Genomic DNA, 21,968 nt, shown 5'->3' on the forward strand with positions numbered 1-21,968 from the left:
GTGGAGAGAAGCTTCCCTGCACCCAGCAAAGAGAGAGCAAAGCTGTTAGAATATTTCAAAGGTGGATGCATAGTCATTCCTCTTCAGACACAAATTGGTCAGTGCTCTTTTGGTACAAATTTAACCCCTGCTCAAAAATAGTAACACAGTAAAGAGTGGAATGAGATGTAAAAGAGATGAAAGTTCTTATAAATAGTCCTTTTAAATTACACCTTTCATCCAGACAAATGTTGACATACTTCCCAAAACAGATGGAGAAACTAACCTGGGAACTAAGGAGAAAGTGGGACCTTAGGCAAGGAGGTGAAAATAAATGCTATTTTGTGTTTAGAACAAATGGTGGGCCATGTTCAGGCCTGATAACAGAGACTTCTCACAAGGTTTGTTTCTGTGGGACTTCACCGGGGGTTCTCTGCAGCTGCTGTTACACTAATGTAGAGCAATAAAGACACCTATTTCCTGTTATTACCTGGAAAAAGTTCATTTTGTGAGGATGGATTTGAAAATCTCTGTGCTGAGAAGGGAGCATGGGGTGGCATTTCTCCCCTGGGTACAAATTCAGCTTCTGATACCGTTAGTAACAGCTGCATGTGTAACTGTGGAGCTGCTATAGATGAAATGAGAGGCAACTTCAATACATTTTCGTTTTCCTTTTCCTTCCTGAAGTCCAGCAGCTATACAATCCCTTCTGAAATGTATGTATGCTGCAATAGTAGCTAACCTACTTTATTTTCATTTCATGAGATACTGTTTGACTTAATGCTGGACACAGCCAAAAGAACTTTCTATTAAGTCCCTTATAGAATCCCTTCTTGAATCCTTTGAAAGATTAACTTTTTGAAAACATCATCTTATCCTAAATTTCCAATTCTTTTGGCAAAAATTTGAGCAACACAGTGTTTGTGTGTCTATGGGTGATGAAGGTGACAGCAGTTTAATGGTAACTCATTTAGTGTATGTGTTACTTGTATCTGTACAGTAGCCAAGTAAGATTGAGCTGATGTCCAGCTGCTGGTGATAATAAAGGTAGTAGTATCATTGTAGTTAATCAATGGGCGCTTTGAAAACTGAGGTCCTAAGGAAGACTAGAGAACAGGAAAAAAAAACCAACCTTGTATTTGAACTGTGTATTTACCGAAAGATCTGTGTATTGAGCAGATGGGTTGGCAGACACACATAGACAGCTGGTTTTGTCTGGCATACAGGTGTTTAACTTGGCTGCTTGCACATTAGCTACTAGATGCCAGATTTTTCTGAGGGGATCACCCTGTTTAAGAAAAAGTGGCTCTTGTCCATTCCTATAGCAAGTTCAGTGAATGAGGCAGAGGGGCTATTTTTACTTCCTCCCTACTCACCTCTTTGACACAGTCCAAAAACCTCATTCACCTTCTGCCAGAGTTGGATTTAGATGGGAGAGAAAACAGTCTTTGCAGTTATGGTAGCGTGGTTTTGCCTTTTCTTGTGGTAGAAACAGAAGAGGGGCAAAACCAGATGTTGCTGATGTTCAATATTCAAACTACTGTTAATGTTTTGTCATTCTTCAGAGAATTCTTTTTGGTTCGTTTTTGATAGACTGACAAACATTAGCTGAGCTGTGTGTGCCTTTATTTGAACTAATGTTTTTCAGTAGTTCCAAGATGAGCTAGTACTTGATTGTAAGTATATTAGGATTCAGTGCTGTGAAATTTTTGGGGGTTGTCCAAAAGTTAGACTGCAGAAATAGCTGTATAACATCAACAAAGACAGTTTGCTCTTTTCCAAGTTGTAGTGAGCCATAAAGTAAAATGTACTTTATGCATTGGTAATAGATATCATCTGAGAATCTTCAACAATGGTGTCAGATACACATGATTAATGAAATGCTGTCTACTAGAACACTGAGTGTCAAATGCAGACTTGGTATAAGTAGGTTAAATAAATTTGCCCCAACCATAATATTGTCATTGGTGTAGTTTTCTTCTGATGCTAAGTGTAATTGCAGCTAGAATGATCTGAGACTGCTGTTGAAGCCAAAGTTCTCCTGCTGCATTTTTGTCTGGTATTCCAACCTGACTGCTCTGTCAAGAGCAATCACTTGATTCGTTTTGCAACATCTGTCTTTCCTGTATGGAATCAGATCTCTAAGAGGCTGGGCAACCTCACTTAAATTCAGATATAAACTTCTGACCACTGTAGAAGGACAATAGTCAAATGTTAACCTAACTTTGTTATCTTTAATCAAGAAATATGAATATATGTAGAATGTAATATTTTGTTCTTGCTCTACAACAAAGGCTGGTTTTCATTAAGTTATAAACACTCAAAATGCTATTAAAAAGTTCTTTCTAATACTGTGCTTTATGAATGCAAGTTGTGCAGTCAACTTCCTGAATAGTGCATTGAAAATGTAATTCCTACCATCAGGATGCACTTGGTCTGAAGAGCTTGTTGCAAGCATCTGTATTTTTTGTTAAAGATACCTGTGTGAAGACTCTGAGCTTGTCAACTTAATTTTTTAGCAATAATTTTTGTTGGCACAGGATTGTAGCAGCAGCTATATCCAGTTAACAGGTAGCTCCTAATATGTATGTGTGTGTTTGTGTGCATATGATTAAATAAACAAACACATAAATGAACATTCTGTATCTACATAGTTAATTCTGCAGTAAAGTTGTCAGACATTACAATTTAAAATAAAGGTACTGGACCACAGTGACAGCCACTCTTAAGTACTCTATTTCTATATGTATGCTTGTTTTTTTAAAGGAATTTTTTTTTATTTTTTCTTTAGAAAGGAGAAGGCATCAAATAGCTGTAGAAAAAGGTATGTGTTTATATTTGAGATGAGCAATCCTGTTATGCTATTTCCAAGTCTGCTTTAATGCAGCATGTTTTCATTATGTTTCAGAGAGATGGCAAAAAAAGGAAAAAGAAAAAAATCAATGAAAATGCAGACAGAGCCAAGTAAGAGTGAAATAAAAAATGAATCAAGAGAAGCCTGTGTGTAAAGAAGCAAAGTGGGAAAATGAAAATTTTAATGCAAATAAGTATCTGTGCCAGTCTACTTTTTAGAGACTGTTCTGTTTCAATGGAAGTTCAGTTAGCAGAAAACCAGGGTTATTAAAACTAAGAAAAGGGAGTCATTCTTTGAAAGTAATATGAATTTAACTGATGGAAGAAACAGGTCCATGAACTGTAGCAAGTTTTATGAACACTAAATATAGTTTGAGATGTTTGAACTGCTCTTTTAACTCTTAAATATCTTGGTTTCTACTGTACACTTGTAAATCATGACAGCTCTCCATTTATTAAATGTGTAACTTAGTAGATTTCTCCTACAATTGCAATGCTGATTTTTTTAAAGTGTTCTGCATATTCATATTTCTTCCCATGTGATATGATTGACTAAAATCTTACCACTTAATGATGTGTCTCAAGAAAAGTTGTGGCATCTCTTGACCTATTATGCAACAGTCCAGTAGTGTTAGCATATTTAGCTATGACATATCTGAGGTATTTCAGCATCTGCCTTTAGAACAGGCACATAGCTGTAAATGAAATACAGTGTTTGGGTTGCATTTTAGACATCCGCAGTGCTTTGTCTGAATTAATCAATCTGCTTATATGACATGCTTAGTTACAGCCATGTTACTCTCTTTTATAGGTGTGGTAGGTGCAAAGCTATTAGGTAGTAGCCTACGAATTCAGACCAGTCATTGGAATACCATATGGAACCTGGACGGAGTGGTAAAGGTATTATACAAATGTATTGGGTAGTTTTGTGTGGGTGTATTGATTTTTGTTTAGTGGATGGTTATTAGAAATGAAATTTGGAAAATAATACTGTGGGTCTGGACAAATGATGTCCCAAGTGAGCGGTGCTGTTGTTAGGGCAGTGGCCTGCCTCCCACCTGAATCTGTATGGGTGCCAGGAGTCAGCAAAGCAGGAGCTTAAAAGAATCAAAGGGTAATTGTCATTAGAAAGGCAAACTGTAAAACGATTGGCACCTTCTTTTCATAGCTGGCACTGGAGACTTCTCCCAGTGAAACCCCTCGGAAGACTGTCATGCTGGAAAACGTACAGCTCTGGGAGAGGGTAAGGAGAACCAGCTTCTCACCACAGTCCAGCACCTTGGAGGAGTTTGCAAGAGTCTATCACAGCCGGAGCTTGTACTCTCAGCCTGAGGTAAATCATGAAAGTTTTCTCCTGAACAGTCATTTTGCTGAGTACCTCTAAATCAGTTTTTGCAGTCGTGCCAGTTAACAAGTTGACAGTCAGTCAGCTTAACTTAAAACAGAGAGTGCAAGCTTCACTGTCTTCAGTCCTGTGAGGCTGTTCTGGAAGAGATGGTGTCTGCTCCACACTCCTTCCCTGGGGTACTGCAGCTCCCCATAGACCCCTAACTGATGGCTGAATGCCACAAGTTACACTTCTGAATGTGTCATTACTGCTGTTTTACTGTAGTGACTGATTTATTATGCAAGTCTGTGGTTGCACTGTAATCAAAAATCCATATGGCTTGAGGGAGACAGGCTAGGATAACCAGCATTAGTGTAGGGTGGATTTGAACCCTTAGGTGTTGAGCTGTCACCAGAAATATTTGGCTTCCCTTTAATATACTACACAGTAGATTGCCTTCTTATTCTAAGCAAAAAAATGATATTGAATTAAAAGACCTTGTTGCATATTAATGAAACTCAAAAGACTTAAAAGAGGGGAACAAAAGGGCAGTCATATAGAATGTGATATCTGAAACAAGAGCCAAGTTAAAAAATGATTAGCTGTTTACTGGCCAAAGAAAACAAGTCTCTCTTAGACCTAACCGGCCTACTCGTCTCCTAAGGCTCATACACCAACACATGGGAGCTCTATGGTGGAAATTTACATTTAATTCTGTTTGTTTTACTTGGCAATTGTATTCCTCCAACCTTATTGATTTCAGCATTCACTATTTTAATGCTGCATCTCAATAAAAGATATCTAAGAGCATAGTCAATCAGTCCTGCAAAATATTACAAATATTACTTCTACTTAATTATGTGTGGCATTATTCCCAGTGAGTGGCCCAGAAGAAAAGGTTCCTTTGGAATATACTTGACCCATGAAGATCTAATTTCATGTCTCCACAATACATACAGGAAAAATGTACCAAATATCAGTCATTAACTGACTGATACAACTATAATCTTAATTCTTGATTTGGAATCCATTCATTAATGAACTTGTGCTAATACAGCATTTTTTGTGTTTGCAATTTTGGGGGGTAAAGTGACACATGATTTAGTTTTCTTAGAAAACAAGAATGGCCTTACAGCCCATGGGTCTAATTAGTCCAACATCCTGTCTCCAAAAGTGGAGCATTACAGACAAGTCTGTCATGATTCCTGGATGTACAAAACAGCAATATCAAAAGCTGGCATAAAATCATTTTGCCATCCAAGGTAGTGAGCCAATGTTAGACACATATGGTACTGAGGAAAAAAGATTGACCTTACCAAGAGAGCAGGGGAGCTGACAGAAGATGAGGAGGAGCATATTTTCACCAGTAGGCAGAACTCCCAGCAGCACAGGATCCCTAGTTTGTGCCTCATCAGCCAGAAGGATGGCAAGGATGGCAGAAACAACAAGATCGTGGTCAATGGGGTAGACAATAAATTGCATGAAGAGTTCAAGTAGCTGGAGAAAATCCGGGAGTGTTGAGAACATTATTACTTCAGGAGCTATATCACTGAACATCAGTGTGTCCAGTGTCGGCAACAGAGACCTGTTGAAAAAAAAGTATCAGGGAAGAACAAGAACAGAGCAAGAATATATGATACTTCTGCCATGTAGTCTCCTGTGTTTCAGCTATTTTTAGTTCAGGGGATTTCCTGAACCCGTGGTGGTTTGTCTGTAGAGGAACCCTAATGGATTTATTTTCCAGGTACTTGTTCATACTTGTCACAAACTCACATAAATTTCTTGCATCCATGATGTCCTTTAAAAATGAGTTTCATTACTGCCTGTTGCATGAAGAAAACCTACACTTTTGAACCTGGCTCTTTGTATCTTTGTTTGTTTATGCCTGGTTCTTGTGTTGAAAGAGACTGCAAACAGTCATTCTTTATCCAACTCCTTTATGTCATTAATTATTTTGCAGCTTTCTCCTCTTTATCCATTCTCAAGGTTCCCAGTCCGCCTAGTAATTTGCTATGTGAAAGCTCTTACAAATCTTTAATCATCCTTGTCACCTTTCTTAGAATATTTGCCAGTTCTAACATATCTTTCTTAAGATGAGGGGACCAGAGCTGCACATAGTATTTAGGGTGTGGATGAGTCGTGTATTCATATGGTAGCAAAAAGATATTTCTTGTTTTGTTCTCTATTCGTTCCTGATTCCTCTTTCTTAGGCTTTTCTATGAGAATTTCTTCTAAGAGAAATGTTGTTTGAGTGTTTTGCAGAGAAGAAAGTGAGAAAACTGGTGAGTATTTTGGCCCTATTTTTAAAAGCTTGGAGCATAAGTCTTAGATACCCTTATTAGCCATGTATTCTTCAGAAACCACATAGCTTGCTTTCTAGAGTATGTAATTTACCTGGAATCATGGGTCCAGTTTTCAGGCAGGCATCTGTACTTGAGTATGTGTATTTCAAAGGTCTGTTCATTGATACATACAAATCTTTTAACAAAATGATCTTCACTTTCAGCTCAATTGGTTTCTCCCTTAAAGAAATGTCATATACATTTTAAACCTCTAGCATTAAATAGAAATCTTATGTAGACTGTAGACATTATGCTTGGGAAATCTGTGTACTTAATATTAGCTAACAAGTGGCTTATGCAGCTCTTTTAACTCCCTCATGTAATGACAAAAAAAAAAAAAGACAAAATTTTCTTTTAACATGTTCATTATATTCCACGGGATGTTTGGGAATAGGAAAACACTATATTATTCTAACCAAGTCTATAGGTTTTCTTCCATAATTTCTTTGCTGCTACTGGGCCCTTGTGGAGAAATCGTGTCTGTTACCACTTCCTATGTCTTTTTATGTTCTTTTTTCTTGTCCCTGTTTTTCTCAGACAGACCTAATTTTTATCACGTTATTTGCCTAAATTAAATTGTCTTCACCGCTGTTATTTCTTCAGAGCATAAACATTCAAGCCAGGTTTACCTAGTTAGCTTATTTAAAAGTAGTAGTTTATAGATGGAGTAAGGAGTTTGTCAGGCTAATTTATTGAATTTCCACAGCGAATAACAGTTTTGACTAGACCTTGACCAACCCTCAGCAAGCCAATTTAGGACTGGTTTGGGGTATGTCTATATTATTCTGTGAATGTATACTTGGATAGATTTTCTGTAGCTCTTTGAAAGTCTGGCCTCTGTTTTATAGAGTTCACATTTTTTTCAGTTGTGAAAACAGAAGAAAATGAACTAGTATTTACCTTGCTCCTTCACATGCCAAACATTTCAAGTTGAAATAGTTTCTGTATTGTCATGACTCATTCAGTCAGAGAAACTTAATGTACTTTACTCAGTTGAATGTTTTAACCATCATAATACTTTTGTGAACTAGTTAAGTGTTATTAACCCCATTTTACAGCTGAAAAACACAGAGATAAGAGATAGAAACCACACTTTCAAAAATGACCTTTAAAACACATAAGTGCAAAAATTCAAGAGCCACTTTTTGAATTTGGATGTTAGTCATTTTGCCAGTGTCACCTAGGAAATTTAGCAATTTTGGTAATGCATCTTCTGAATCTTGCTTTTCAATTTTATTTGCACCTTAAACATATTGTTTCAAAATGAAAATAAATGTATACTTTACCTCACTGACAGTCAGATCTACCAAGAATAAATAATACAATACTGACTTCATAGTGCTAGTAAGTGCTACGCTCCAGCCGTTTATTTAATAGTGATGTTATTTATAGAAAGCTCCTTCATGTGATGTTGTTGCCAATAACACAGATGTCCCTTGAATGCACTCTATTTTAAATAAAGGTGAAAGGCTAAGAAAAATATAAAAGAACCCACCTTTAATATTTGAATTCAACAATAACAAGCAGGGTGTGGCCACTCTGAAACTGTGGCTTGTCGGATGCTTGGGAGAAGGGAAGGGTGGGAAAGCTCTCTGCTTACCAGTTCCACAGTCTCGTTAGTAAAAACACATCTGACACAGTGATTGTGGCCTGAAAGATACAGTGAGAATGGGTGGTGCTTTCAGTTATTGCAATGAATAAAGTGTCTTGCTAGTACTTGGAATGTAGCCATGGAATAAGCAGATTTACTGGCATTAATGTACTTTAATATTTGAGAAGTTGTGAATGAAAACTCAAGAATTGTCGCCTGCATGTTTAAAAAAAAAAAGGTTACCTTCTTTAGACTGCTTTTTTCCCCCCAAGGAGGCTGTGAGGCTCTTCACATAAAGATTATCCTGGAAGTTTCTTCTTCATGCTCAATTTGCTGTACTTAAACCGGACACTGTGATATTTTCAGTGTTTAAAATGAGACTTACAGGCTGCTGTTTACAGAAAATGCTGTTTCTCCCATTTGACAGTGGTTTGATAGTAAATGAAATTCACAGGAACATGGGTAGGTCAGAGACAGAAAAATGCACATTTTACATATGGATAATCGTCCCTGGAATAACATGAAGTTTTTGTTGTTTGGGGTTTTTTTGATGTTTTGGAGGCGGGTTGTTTGGATTTTTGTTGTTGTTTGGTTTTGTTGTTTTTTTTTTAATTAGAAAGTAACAATCTGAAGTTTCTGTGAACTGAAATTTTAAGGCTTAAATAATATGTATTTACCTGAAATCATCTTAGTATAAGCTAAAGGCATCCTAGCCCTGGAAAAAAAATCACATATACTTCGACCCAGAATAGACTTCCAGTAACCCACAGTCACCCAGAACTTGCTCTCCAACATATGAGGTCACCTGGAACAGGCACTTGATTTTCTGAATTCTCCTTTTATTGGGGTTTATTCATTTAGTTCTGATTCAAGAGGAGTTAGAACCTAAGAAAAAAATATTAGCTTGGTATAAAATCACAGTCAATGTGCTTTACTATTCTAGAAGACTCTACCAAGTAACTTCCACTCTGTCTTATCTAGCTAAGAAGAATTTTATTCTGAGAAAAGGGAGTATTTTTCAGAGTGTGTAGCATGGTTGAGCGTTTGCCAAAAAACAGACTGTTCACTCCTCCAAAAATGATACAAGCAGGTTGTAGTGAGCCTAGTATGTAAGTCTAGTATCTAGACAGATTTCGTCTGGGCTCATTCAGCACATGGAAGAAATGTTTCATCTCATTTCTTCACAAGCTGAACCCACAAAGCCCTTTCATTTATTTTTCCTGACGTGTTGTTGTGTTGTTCAATACTGCATGTAGTTTCCCCTGACTTTGGAACAAGCTGGTAGGGCTGAGCAAAACTCTTTCATTTTCACAGTTACAAGGAAAAATGAGATCATAAAAGAGAAAGTTAACTACCAAATAATGATTGGGCTCCCTGTACAGCAACGTCAAGCACACCTGAAGTAAATGACTTTGTTAAGGTCTGCTACCCAGATACTATGCAGCTATTTCTGTTGCTTTCTATACCTTGCACAGGTACTGGGAAGAAAGAAAAAAAAAAAAAAGGCCTCCTACAACAAATTCTCACCTAGTCTTGGGCTGTCAACTTGAGAAAATTAGCAATGCTGCTAGTGGCACAAATAACACTACTTCCTCAGCTGAGTTGTTTTCTAATCAATCCAGGAAAAGATCAAACCACTTTCCAGAGATAAGCAGCACTAAGAAACTTGCAGGGAAACTAAACATTACAACTTTTTGATCCTGCAGCCCCAATAGGAAAAAAAAAAATAAATCTGCAGCCAGCTTAGAGAAGTTTATAGTGGTTCTGGACTGAATGGTAAGTGCAGGAGTATAAAACCTATTGCAATCTTAGACAGGAGCCAAGCTTTACTTGAACAAGAACAGACCTGTTTCAGAGTTTTATATTAGTTGAACTATGAAGGTAAAAGGAGAACAAGTTGCATTTCAAAGACATTCAAAAAGTGCAAAAAGCTTGACTTACCGCTATTTTTTTGTCTCTCTGGTTCTCTTCAACCTGGCACCCATGTTAGCAGCTAGGAATCAAGCAAACTTTTTTTTACATTGATCCCGCAAATGTTGCTTATGAATTTGTTCAAATTGCTCCATATGCAGCACCTGAGAAAAGAAGTAGGGACACATCTGAACCAAAAAGTAAATCAATGATGGGAAAGTTCAGGAAATGCAATGATGACAGAGGATCCTGAGAAAATGAGAGCAGAAAACCTGCCAGCAGAAGCAAGTCCATCATAAATGTGGGACGACAGGGGCTCCCCCTTCCAATAGAGTCTACTTTGAAGGTGTTAGCAAATAATTTATTTTAAGACTATAGCTCTTATTCTTGTCAAGGACTAACTGCAAAGCAATCACAGTTCCCCTGAATTTACAGCTAGCAAATCAAAGGTCTTTTCAAATATACCTTATCAGAACTGGGACTGCTGCTTGCTTGCGACTGACTCAGATGAGTGGCATGGAATTACACATCAGATCTTATGTCTTCTGTCATCTTTTGTGAACCAAGATGTCTGCAGATGCTTAGGTGCCTGGGCCTCAAAATTAATTTTGACAAACGAGTGCCAGTAAAATCTGACCACTTAAATTATCCTAGAAAATTAATGCAAAGGGGAGAGGAGATGAGTAATCTCTGATAACTGAAATCTAAACTATCGTTAATCAACCATGAGTTAGCTGTGAGTCACAGCACATCAAGGGTGCAACCATGGGCCTCAGGAGATCTAAGCTTAGTTTCCTGCTCTACCACAGGTTTCACTCTCTGAAGCTGGGCAAGTAGTTTAATCACTTTTGGCCATCTCCAACATGGGCCTGATAATCTCCAACTTTTTGCCTCTATTGTCTCTCCAGACTAAAGGCTCCTAAAAGGTGGCAATCTGTCACTACAGTGCCTAAGCTCTGTACAGCCTGGTTAGACATGGGGCGCCTTGCACACTGGCATCTGGCAAACACCATGACACAGTTCATAAATAATTATATTTTACAATAGCCTTTTTCTTCAGTTCCCAAGGAGAAGACATAACATATTGTGTTAAAGGAACAGCTCTCATCTGGTAATATTAAAAATGTTCTGAACTGCTCTCTAGTCACCCCAGAAGTCAGATGAAGTTGTAAAATCCCTTTCAGCAAGTTGGTGTGATTTTAACATAAGTTCAGGTCTGAGCTTGGAAATGCTTCCTCTGAAGAGATTTCCTTTGAACAACTACATTACAAAATGAACTTCTCAAAATGATCATGGATCTTTCAGGGTTTCAGGTTTTGTTCCAGTACTTATCAATGCCTTTTGGCTTTCTAGAGCCTTTCTAGCTTGAATTCATAATTTGAGAGGGGAGGAAAAATTCAGCTATTGCAAGTACATTAATGCAAGGTGATTTATTGCATGTGCACTGCAAAAATGACAGCAAGGACTCTCTGAACTGTCCAAGCACAGAGAGCTGTTTCTGTCAAATACTTACGGTATGACTGGACAGATACTCAAACTGAGATCTTTGTTTAGTAAATATTGAATATTCCCTAGTCCTTTATATCCTGTCGTCATTTCCTTTGTACAGCTTGCAGCTGTAGTTTCAAGCCAATGTACAACATTCATTGGTTAGGCAGAGTTTCATAAGTGTGTTTAACTATGTAACAGAGATCTTTTCTGATGTTTTTTCCTCTCAAAACTCCTTCCTGGAGTTCTGTAGCCTGCATCCAAACTAGCCTACACCGACATCTTCTGTGTATGTCGTAAACAGTAGATTCATTCGTTATCCATTTAAGAAGGATGAATATACTGTAATACACATATAAATTTATAAATACAAATATATGCATATATGTATAAATATATATAAAAAAGTAGGGAACTTGGCTGCCATTTAGTCAGTTTGTGGTTTTGGAAAACCACAGGCTCTAGGGTGGAGATAGCCATTGTATTACATTAGCTATTTTCTCACAGTTTAAGAAGCAGCAGCTCAAAACACTGTGGTCCAGACAGTAAAGCAGTTTCTCGATGTAGACCCATGTGTCTCACCAGGCCTCTGAAAAGAGGTGGGTGGAAGGGGTTGCTGGCTAATTCATGAGCAGTCACAGGGCCCTGTGTGTTGGGCAGGAATGGGAAAAGGGGGAAATTGTGTAGTGGTGAAGCTTTGTGATAAGGAACATACACTGAACTGTGTGAAACGAGTGGAGGGTAGGAGGACTATTTACCCTGGGTCTTCAGTGGACTTGCGTTATGGTAATGTCTATGTATGTATTGGTTTTCAGTGCAAAGAGTGAAACCAGCAATATTGCAGAGTATTTTTGTCAGTTTTGAGTTGCGGGCAGAGGACATGAGGTTTGGATTGAAATTTTCCTTTTTTTCCCTCCCAGTTAATATTGAAATAGATTTTTGTGGTGGTATTAATTTTTTTCTGTTATATTGTCATTCTCCTGTATGTTTCTGCTCTCTTGAGTTGAATGTGCAAGTGATTAACACCAAGACAGAGTTAATTAATTAAATAGTAAACATCTATGTTAGGGCTGCTGCCCCTCTCAGTTTTCACTCTCTTTTTCAGCTCTGCCAGAGCTGTGTAGGGCTAGACAGGAGAGGAGTTTGGATGTTAACATCTCTAAGATAGGAAATGTATTAAAACTGTAAGCACCAGCCAAGTATGCCATTGAATAATTCTTACAAGGTAGCATGTGGCCTAGAGGTGGAAGACAAGCCATTATTTTCACTTTTTCCGCCTTGTAGAATTTGTATGTGCTTCAAAGCCACAGGGTGAAGCTTGCAAACTTTTGAAATATTTAAACTCAGCATCTCCTGGGAGTTGTTCTATAAATGATGCCAGAAAGGCCACTGAAAAAAAACAAAGTAAAAAAAAACAAAAACAAAAACAACCAAAAACTTAGGTAAGGTAAAATTCACACTCAATTCTCTGGAAAGACTCCCAGCCTAAGCGTAGCAGTCCTGAATGGTTAGTGCTCAGCAGGCAGCATCCTAGTTTCCACCCTTACCAACTCAGATTGTTGTGATCCTTCCAGAGATGTTTTTTTCCAGTGTTAAGACAATGGAACAGCACAAGCTTTCACGAATATGGAAGGCAGAGCCTCTGTCTGAAATTAAAATTATTCTTTTGACAGAGCAGCAGAAGAAAGATGATAAATAAAATTATCATACCAAGGGAAGCAATACATTTGCAGTGTCCAGGGTATCAAACCAATGATTAGCTCATTCAGTTTCAAATTAACTTCATTAGATTTTGTAAATGTAAAACCTCGTTTGAAAAATTACTTCAAAACTGAACATTACTCCAGAGAAATGGCTGGAATTTGACCTCTTTCTAATAGATTTAATTTTTTCCCCTTTCACTTTAATCCATCACGATGTCACTAATAAATAAAATAATCTGTGTCTTCTGCCAAAATACTTCATAAAATGTTATCTGTCTTCACGGGAGTGAGGAGGGGAGTTCTCTTTGTTTAAAAATGAATTAAAAAATAAAATAAAGCTTATATAGAACATGTATTTTATGATTAAGCAATCTTAGAGGCCATGTTAAGAATTAAGAATTGTTTTATTGGTCTTTCATGCAAAATTGTTCTTGCCAATTCATTTACACTGCTAATTATCTTGCAGAAATAAAACTGCTTCATGAAGGCTCAGATCCTGGATCACAGCCTGCAGCTTCACAGTCATATCTGCTTGTGGGAATTTTAACACAATATTCCCCCAGGTGCTACAATTGGGTCAGCAGCTCTCCTGGGAGCTCGAGCATAGACGTGGCTCTGTGGGAGCTGGACAGCTTTAGCACTGCTCACAGCAGACGCCATCCGGGGTACAGGAAGGGAATATCTATTCATTTTCTCCAGGCAGTTTATGGAGTAGAAGCAGATCCGTATAATGGCTTTTCTGCTCCATAGTTCCCCAAGGCTGTTGCTCAGCTGGAAGCAAGGGTTTGTTAGTCAGCAGTCTGTCTCTGTCCTTAAGGTGTCAGTACCCTGTATGTTATCTGGGCGATAAAACTGTAAAATTTTTGCGTTCGGCTTCATGATATGTGGTGGTGAACATACTTCACTGCCATTTCCAAAATAAAATGTTGTCAGTGTAGCAAGAAGGGTAGCTCTAACAGCAAAGAATTTGAGAAGTAATTTTTTCTTTCTTTTATTAAGACACTGTAGATTGAGCTTTTTCTGTGTTTTCTGGCTCTCCCACCAATTTCAGCTGCACTAGCAGGGTTGTATTTAGTTTGCAAGGTTCAAGGTTAGCCTGAGGTTGAGCTCAGACCATGGTCAAGAAATGTAAACATGTAAAAGGCATGTGATATGAACACACTTGGGAAATGCCATATGCCTCCACCCCATTGTTGCTAGCGAAAGGCCACTGGTATTTTTTGTGGTGAATCCTCTAGGAGAGAACAGATAAGCATCTAGACAAAACTGCAGCACAGCAAGGCTCAAGCTCAGATGTGAGTTTATCCCTCGTCTGAAAGCCTTAATTGGGCAAACCTTACATGTGACTGGTGTTTGCAGACTTACTGTTTCTGCCTGTCTTTTGTGAATCATGGAAAGAAACATCATCTCAGTTCACTCAGAGATGTGTCTAGGCTGCTTTAACATGTTTATAGTGGCTCTTGGGGTATGTCTGCATTTCATAGTAGAGATAGCTGCCCTGGCTACATGCAAGCTATCTCCAGAGCCAGAAGCAATACAGCTGTGTCACTGGTGCTTTGCATGGGACTAATTGTCATGTGCTGATATGTCTGTGTGGCCATGCTCTGGGCAGTACAATCCTACTGCCTTGTTCAGGCAAATGGGGGTAACTCCCAAACAGTTCTGCCTTGTGGAGCATGAAGATTTGCTGTCCTCATGCATTCTTAGGATTTCTCCTAACTTCAGTTTCTGCAAATGCTTCAGCTAATTGTTGCCTTTCATTTCGACGGGAGACAAACTCTCCCACCAGAGAAATCAGCCCTCACTGTTGCTAGCGGTGCTAAACTATGGTCATGCAGTGGAAGAGTTAGGGATCTCCCAATAACTCAGTTTCCGATAAAAGAGACTAACATCCTACAGTCCGGTATGGTGCAATGCTCACATTCTTGCTCTAGAAGTCCTATTCTGAAAGCCCAAAAAAGCCCAGAATCACACAGGATTGCCCTGGATGCCCCAGGATTTACTGGGAATGGCTGCTCTCAGTCCTTTTCTCCCCAGGTACCCTACTAACCCAGAACTTCTCTCCTTTCTGCCTTACCACTTCCCAGACAGCATCTGCTCTCCGCCAATAGTGTGTTGTATGGGCTGTGTGTTGTATGGGCTTTAAAAAGGGAAAGAGATAAATGTTGCAAATCTAATACAAGTACAAAATTCACAGGACTATTTTTTTGTACATCTTCCACTGAATTCAGCTTCAGTTGTATTGCAGTGCCCAATTTCCATAGCTGACAGGCTTATTTAAGGGACTCAGTTCCACAACCAAGCCTCCTATGCAGCATGTGACTGACTGGATGGTACCCCGACATGTAAATTTTCCTTTGAAGAACTGGACACCCATCTCTAATTCTAAAAGTTTAAATTTAGTTTGCTATTTTTGATTTGGTTTCTCTTGCCTGAAAATTCCCCTGGTAAAAACAGTGCTTGCTCTTATCTCCTTTCCTGCTTCCTCAAGTGTAGTGGGGACCACACACAGGTGGGGATGGGGGAAGGAAGGGAGAGAAGAAACTTGTTAAATTGGCTTCACTAAGTTCTTTTGGAGGATACACCTTCCTTCCCTCTATGCCTGGCTTTCTCTCCCTCTTTCTCTATCTTTGCCTACCTGAGCAGTCCCACCTGTCACTTGCAGATCATGTTTCTTGTAATCAGCTCTTCACATCCTGTGTGTACATATGTATATATATCATGTTAACAGAGCAAAGTCTTCAGTCTTTGTCTTGTACACCTTTTCACCAATACAGAGGAAAGAAAAGTGTACTTGTACTACTGGAGCATGCAGGACACAGAAAATGAGCAGCACATCAGGTTAAACCAATTACAGTTCTGAATCATAAGGATGATGTGTTAACGGGGCTTTTCAAGCAAGTGACTTAGCCTCTGACTGCTCATGGGGATGCTGGGTGGTATAATGATAGAATTTTCACATGACCAGAATTTCATTACATCATTTGTTAGTATATAGAATATCACAAGGGAGTTCTACTTTATTTAACATAGTAACAATGAACAGCTGGCTGCATTACAGTCCTCTGTGTCAACAAGGATACAGTCAAAATATATTAGTCTAGTTTAAAACATTCAAATTACATTTTTGTAGGTTGGCCAGTATGCACCATGAATGAGCAAAACAAGGAAAAGACAATTCAATAGTGGAAATAAAATGTCAAACATAATGACAGCCTGAGCACTGTGCAGAAGAAATTCTGGCATGAAAGGTGTCAGAGGGATTTAACCTATTTAAGGGGCATAGATTATAAAGATATCTAGTTTCCAAGACTGCTCTGTTGCCTAACAGCACTTTAAGCCAAGAGTTATATATGATGCAATGTTTATGTCACTATTCTGATAAAATTATGATTTTACTTGCCTGAAAATTCCAGTGTTAAGAATGTCAGCTATTAGCTCCTTTTGTGCCTCTGTGAGTTTAGTAGGGACATTTGATCATTCCCAGCTACTGGCATTGCCTGGTCTGTTAGGGTTGTTCTGCACCACCTCTCCTCCCTTCCCCTCCAGCCGTATCAGAAAGCATCATTGCTGCTGCAGCGAGGTCACTAGACTTCTCTGCCAATTATATATATGTATAATATAGAGGAGTCTAGAACCATCTGCACACTAGCACTGTGTGATGTGTCTCAGAAGCTGGTACGTGCAGTTACGGCCTCTGTAATGGCTAGCAGACTATGCTACATTAGCCTCTTCTTTCTCATTCACTCCTGTGTGGCCTTCATCAAGTTCCCTAATTTTTCTGAGTCTCAGCTCACCAACTAGAGAATTAGGTTTAAGCATGATTTACTCATGTGTTTTGACAGATGGACAGAGTTCTGTGATCTATTCTATAGCATAGAAATATAAATATTCTGCACAAACTCCTATTCTTGTGGGATTTTTAGTGAAGTTTACTGAAGTATATACAGTGTTATACAAGTTAATAATAGGAAGAAGGGGACTTAGATGTCACTTCTTGCCAGTTTGTGGTATTACCCACAGACCTTTTCAGACTGCTTTGCAAATGTAGTTTTACAAGCTGAAAAGGACATTGTGTTCCCACAGTTGCTATAAAAGATCTTTCTGTGATATTAAACCATGGGATTGACAGGAAGCTTACTCTGATGATTGGCCTGATTTTTTTTTTCCTAAGAATGTTTATTTATACCTTGGCATTTGTATTTCTCTAATAGTCAATAGAATAACACTGTCATTAGCTATTCTTGCCATTAGGCACAACTAAACATATTCAGCATGTCCAGTCTTACAGTAGCTGATTTCTCTGGGCATCAGTTGTTTGCATTGCTTTTCTTGGCTATATCTCCAGCTCACCTGTTATTCTGCTTTGCAGACAGATGGCCAGAACGAAGTAAGGGTTTCCAGAATTGGCCTTACAAACCATTGAATGAACAACCAGTTGGGGTTTTGTTACACAATTAAATGTAACTTAGTCATACTCAAATGCCCAGATGAAAGGGGATTCAAAATTGGGAAGGGAAAAAAAGAAAAGCAAGATGCAACAATAGCCTTGGGGTATCAGCTTCTAAGAAAGTTTTCAACAAGATGTCCCAGTTTAAGGTTGAACAATTAGAAAAAGGATGAATGATATAATACAGATTTTTTTTTCCCCCTTGAGAAATAGTTTTCTGATCTGTGAAAGACACTGAGGGGGAAATGCTCTCCTCAGCCCCAGCTGAAGTGAAACAAAATTCATTTTTACAGTTCCTCTGAAACAAATATAAACAGACTGACATTACGTCACATCTTGCAGTCACTGATGGGGAAAGTGAGGACTGAAGGTGGTTAAGTGTGGGTGAAATCTGCCTAGTGCAGAGACTGTCTGGTGCTTGGGTCCCTAACTGACAAATGTACTCCTGGAAATGGACTGGAAAACACAAAATGCAAAGGTCCTGCCGACCTTCAGCAAGAAAACCACATTCCTGCCTTTCAAGCAAGAGACTTTGAAACACAAAGCTGCTATTCTTAAACACAGCTCCTAGTGGAGAGGTGTTAAAATGGTTTATTTGGCTAACACAAACATGACTAGAATCTGTGTGAAGGAAGGTGCGTACTACCTGCAGCATCCCAGCCGAGGAGGCAGAGAGTAGGAAATGCATGTGATGCCTGTTAAAGGAGGGAAGAAAATGGTAAGTTGACTCTGCTGGGCCTCTTGATTGGAACAAGTGAATTAGAATAAGAGATTTAGTATTTCATGTTGGCTCGAACATTTCAAATGACAAACACACAGAGGCCACAAATGTAATAAAAATTTTATTGTCTTCAGAATAATGGAGAGAGAGATTTATTATGGGTTTTGTGTGACAGCAAATGATGTAATTAAGACTGCACTATAATAACAACTGTGACGAGCTATTTTTAAGGTCCTCAAACTCTTTGACAAATTCTCCATTTAAGCTTCTTGCTTCCTGTAACAGGTAACTAAAAAAAATCATATTCACCAGCCCTTATTACGCTTGTTAAAAAAAAAGAACTGTAGAAAATTAAATAAAACACATATCCTGATTCCAATTGCATAATTTAACAAAAATAGGTTAAGAAGCACTACAGTAGGGCTCAATGGAAAAAAGTAGCTCATATGTAGCAATTTCTATGCCTACTTTGTTTGGATGAAGGATAGCTTAACACATTTTTTGCCTAAATTATGCATCCTAGATATCCCTAAATGTTCCAGCACTGAAGAGCTAACATGTGCGTTGCTAGATAATTCCCTTTTTAACAATTTAGCATTGCCATTATATTAAGGCTTTGATGTAGCATATCACTTAAAAAAGTCACTCTTCGGTATTTGCCTAAGTGAACTTTTTGCTATATAGGGATGAAGTTAGGCATGTGCTTAATTGATGTGTTGAGGCAGTGCCTGAGACAAGTTTATCTATCTGCAGTTTTCCTGTAAAATGCAGTGCCACAATGGACATTTCAGTCTGGGGCATTCTGGTGCGCAGCAAGAGTTGATACCCGGTGGGCTCTCCTATCTGCTGGGAGGATATGTTGTAGTTAGAGCTGTAATGCTAAATAGCCTGCAAGTAAACATTTAACAAACCAGACTGTCTTTAGCCTTCATGTTTTCATTATAATTATTTTCCAGACACCAAAAGTTTAGTTTATTTTTTGAAAGAGACACCACAAGTATAAACTAGAGCATAACTTTTTATTATTTGTAAATGTTACATGTTTCATTGCTGAAGAGCAGTATCAAAACTTTACACAGGATATTGAATTTAGTGCTGTTAAGGGAAAATGATCCACCTTCCCTACGCAGAAAGCATTACGTCATGAAGGGATGGAAACAAAGAGCTGTGAGGGACTGGGATAGGCAAACTTCCCTCCTTTCACAGGAAATGGGTGAAGCCTTGCTTGAAATTATTATTCAGACGTTTTGTGCTGCGAAGGAAATGTCTCCTGATAGCACAAGCAATTGGTTTCCTGTTGTGAACTAACAGTTTTGGCATAACCAAGAACGGACAGGAAGGGTAAATGATTTGGGGTCATTTGAAGAACTTGTTTTAATGAAAAGACCAGCCCAAGTAAGCAGGAAGAAATCTGGCCTGAAAAAAAATATTTAAATTAAAAGGGGGAGGGAGGGAGAAAGGGGATCAGTTGCTGGTCACTACAGTATCTCTGTGGAAATAAATAACAACAGAAAAACATCCCCATCAGATTTTAGCAGGGTTAGCAGAAAGCGGGGGGGACACTGTTGTTGAGCAGGAAGTATCGTGGGGGGAGAAAGCCCTTTGCATCCTACCTAATTAAGGGCCTGATTCAACAAATATATATCCGGCTTCTACACTGAGGAAAGCAATTTTTGGAAATTTTCACAGATGCGGAATTGTTTTTTTTCATCCAGGACCTTTCAAGTGCTATTTTTCAACCATGGTGTATAAATAGGGCTGCCAGCAGGTCCCTGAAACCGCCACAGCATTGGGCCATCTGACTGCTCGTCTTCCATTTGAAGCAAAAGCAAGCAAAGGGAAAGGCACACACGACATTTTCCTACCTCAGGCCTTCTTCCCAGCCCATTGTGAGAGCAGAAAGGAGGTGGCTTCCTCTCGTCTTTTCCTGAGGTCTCTGGGGATCTGTGCCACCTTCACGGGCCTGCTAATGCAGTGTTGGGACTGCCCTCACGCTTGCATCGTTGTCTTAGTCATTTTGGCTCTTGCTCGAGGGGACTGTACAAAACTGGCCTGTGCCTTATGCCTGGTTATAGCTCCAGAGGCCATTTCGACCCTTTCTCCCGAAATACATAACGATGGCTCCACTGCAGGGGCCTGTGCCCTCCTTTGCTGGAGGTTGGCAAGGCACAGCAGGGAACACTCGCTGAAGCGCTCTGTCCTGCTGCAATGCGGGTACAGAGTTTCTTAAGGGATTTCATTTTCAGGAGAAAAAAAGTAAATTTAAAAAATCTCTCTTCGGTGTTGCAGACTTCTTTTTAAGATGGCGGTGTAAGCTTCATTTTAAACATTCAAAATGCTTAAAGGCTATTTCTAAAATAAATGAAACCTGCTTGGATTTTTGTGTTATGTACTTTTGGCAGCAACCATTTTTACCCTTGCAAAGATTATTTTGATTGTATGGAAATTCAAGTTGTAGAAAACGGCTGCCTATTTCAGAAAACAAAACATGAAAGGAGTCACTTTGCGTTTGCCGATTCTTAAAAGGCCTTCTTTAAAGTGTTTTTTATGATGCCAAACCCACAACAGTTTGTAAAAATGTGCCTGAATTTGTCTTTGGATTTAATTTAGATAGATAGAATTTTTAAAACCATATACAACAACATTTCTGCTTTCTACTCTTAGAAAAATACAAACTTCAGTCACATTTGAATCACGCTTTTTTTTTAACATCTCCTTTTAAATATTTTTGTTTCCATTTAGGACTGCCAACATTACCATGGAAACCCCCAAAAATAAAGACTTTCCCAGCCTTGTGAGAGCACACCTGCAAGAGCAAGAATTGCCTGTCAAAAGCGACTCTCCTTCATTATTGGTGTCACCTAAGGACATTTTTTGTGGTCAGTATGATTTGTTATCTCAAAATGTATTGAAAGTATATTCTTAGAATTGATACAATTTGGAATCTTGCCATGGACCAGTAACAAATGTCTGTTGCTATCAAATAGTGCTCTCTTTAATATACTATCTCAGTTTCAAGAAAAAACCCAACTCTTTACAGACTGTAGAGTTATGATTGGAAGCCTTGAAATAGCAAGATGAAATAAGCACTCATCTCAGTGAGACAAACACATGTAAAATGAAGTCCTAATAAGCTGTCTTAATACAAATCTTTCCACTGGCTTCAGAAGGACTTGGATCGGAATTACAAAGAGAATTGCAAGAATTCATCTGCCGCTTCCTAGTAGAGAGGTGGAGCATATTTACTAGTGAACAATAGGATACTATGAAAATTGATCTGTTTAGCTTTTTCAACATCGCTAATTTTATACACACACATTTTTAAGTCACAGAAATAAATTTTAAGCAGTTTAGTCTGAAATTCTGTAATTGCAACTAACTGCAGTTTTCCAATTTAAAAAAAAAGTAATAATTTAGATAATTACAATGATTTAACTTTTTTTTTTTCCAAGCAGAAGGCAGCTATGGTGGTAAAATGGAATTCAGATAATCTCACAGTATATATGAATAATATTTCAAGACAATGTTCTTAAATGTCTTAAATTATTTTTAAAAAATCAACTGACAAGATATTTCCATTTTTTTTGGTGTCTACTCTCTGTG

General features: G+C 38.5%; 1 long non-coding RNA gene across 1 annotated transcript in view; it reads left to right on the forward strand.

Annotated features, from left to right (window-relative positions):
- The first annotated feature begins 1,493 nt into the window (after positions 1-1,493).
- Positions 1,494-21,968, forward strand: part of LOC138688057 (uncharacterized) — a 34,796-nt gene continuing 14,321 nt past the window's right edge. Inside the window, exons 1-5 of the long non-coding RNA XR_011327109.1 lie at positions 1,494-2,943; positions 3,644-3,732; positions 4,001-4,165; positions 6,370-6,441; positions 21,108-21,244. This is a non-coding gene — a long non-coding RNA (uncharacterized lncRNA). The remainder of the gene's footprint in view (positions 2,944-3,643; positions 3,733-4,000; positions 4,166-6,369; positions 6,442-21,107; positions 21,245-21,968) is intronic.

The sequence above is a fragment of the Haliaeetus albicilla genome, chromosome 12 (genome assembly GCF_947461875.1).
Source record: "Haliaeetus albicilla chromosome 12, bHalAlb1.1, whole genome shotgun sequence".
Lineage (NCBI taxonomy): Eukaryota > Metazoa > Chordata > Aves > Accipitriformes > Accipitridae > Haliaeetus > Haliaeetus albicilla.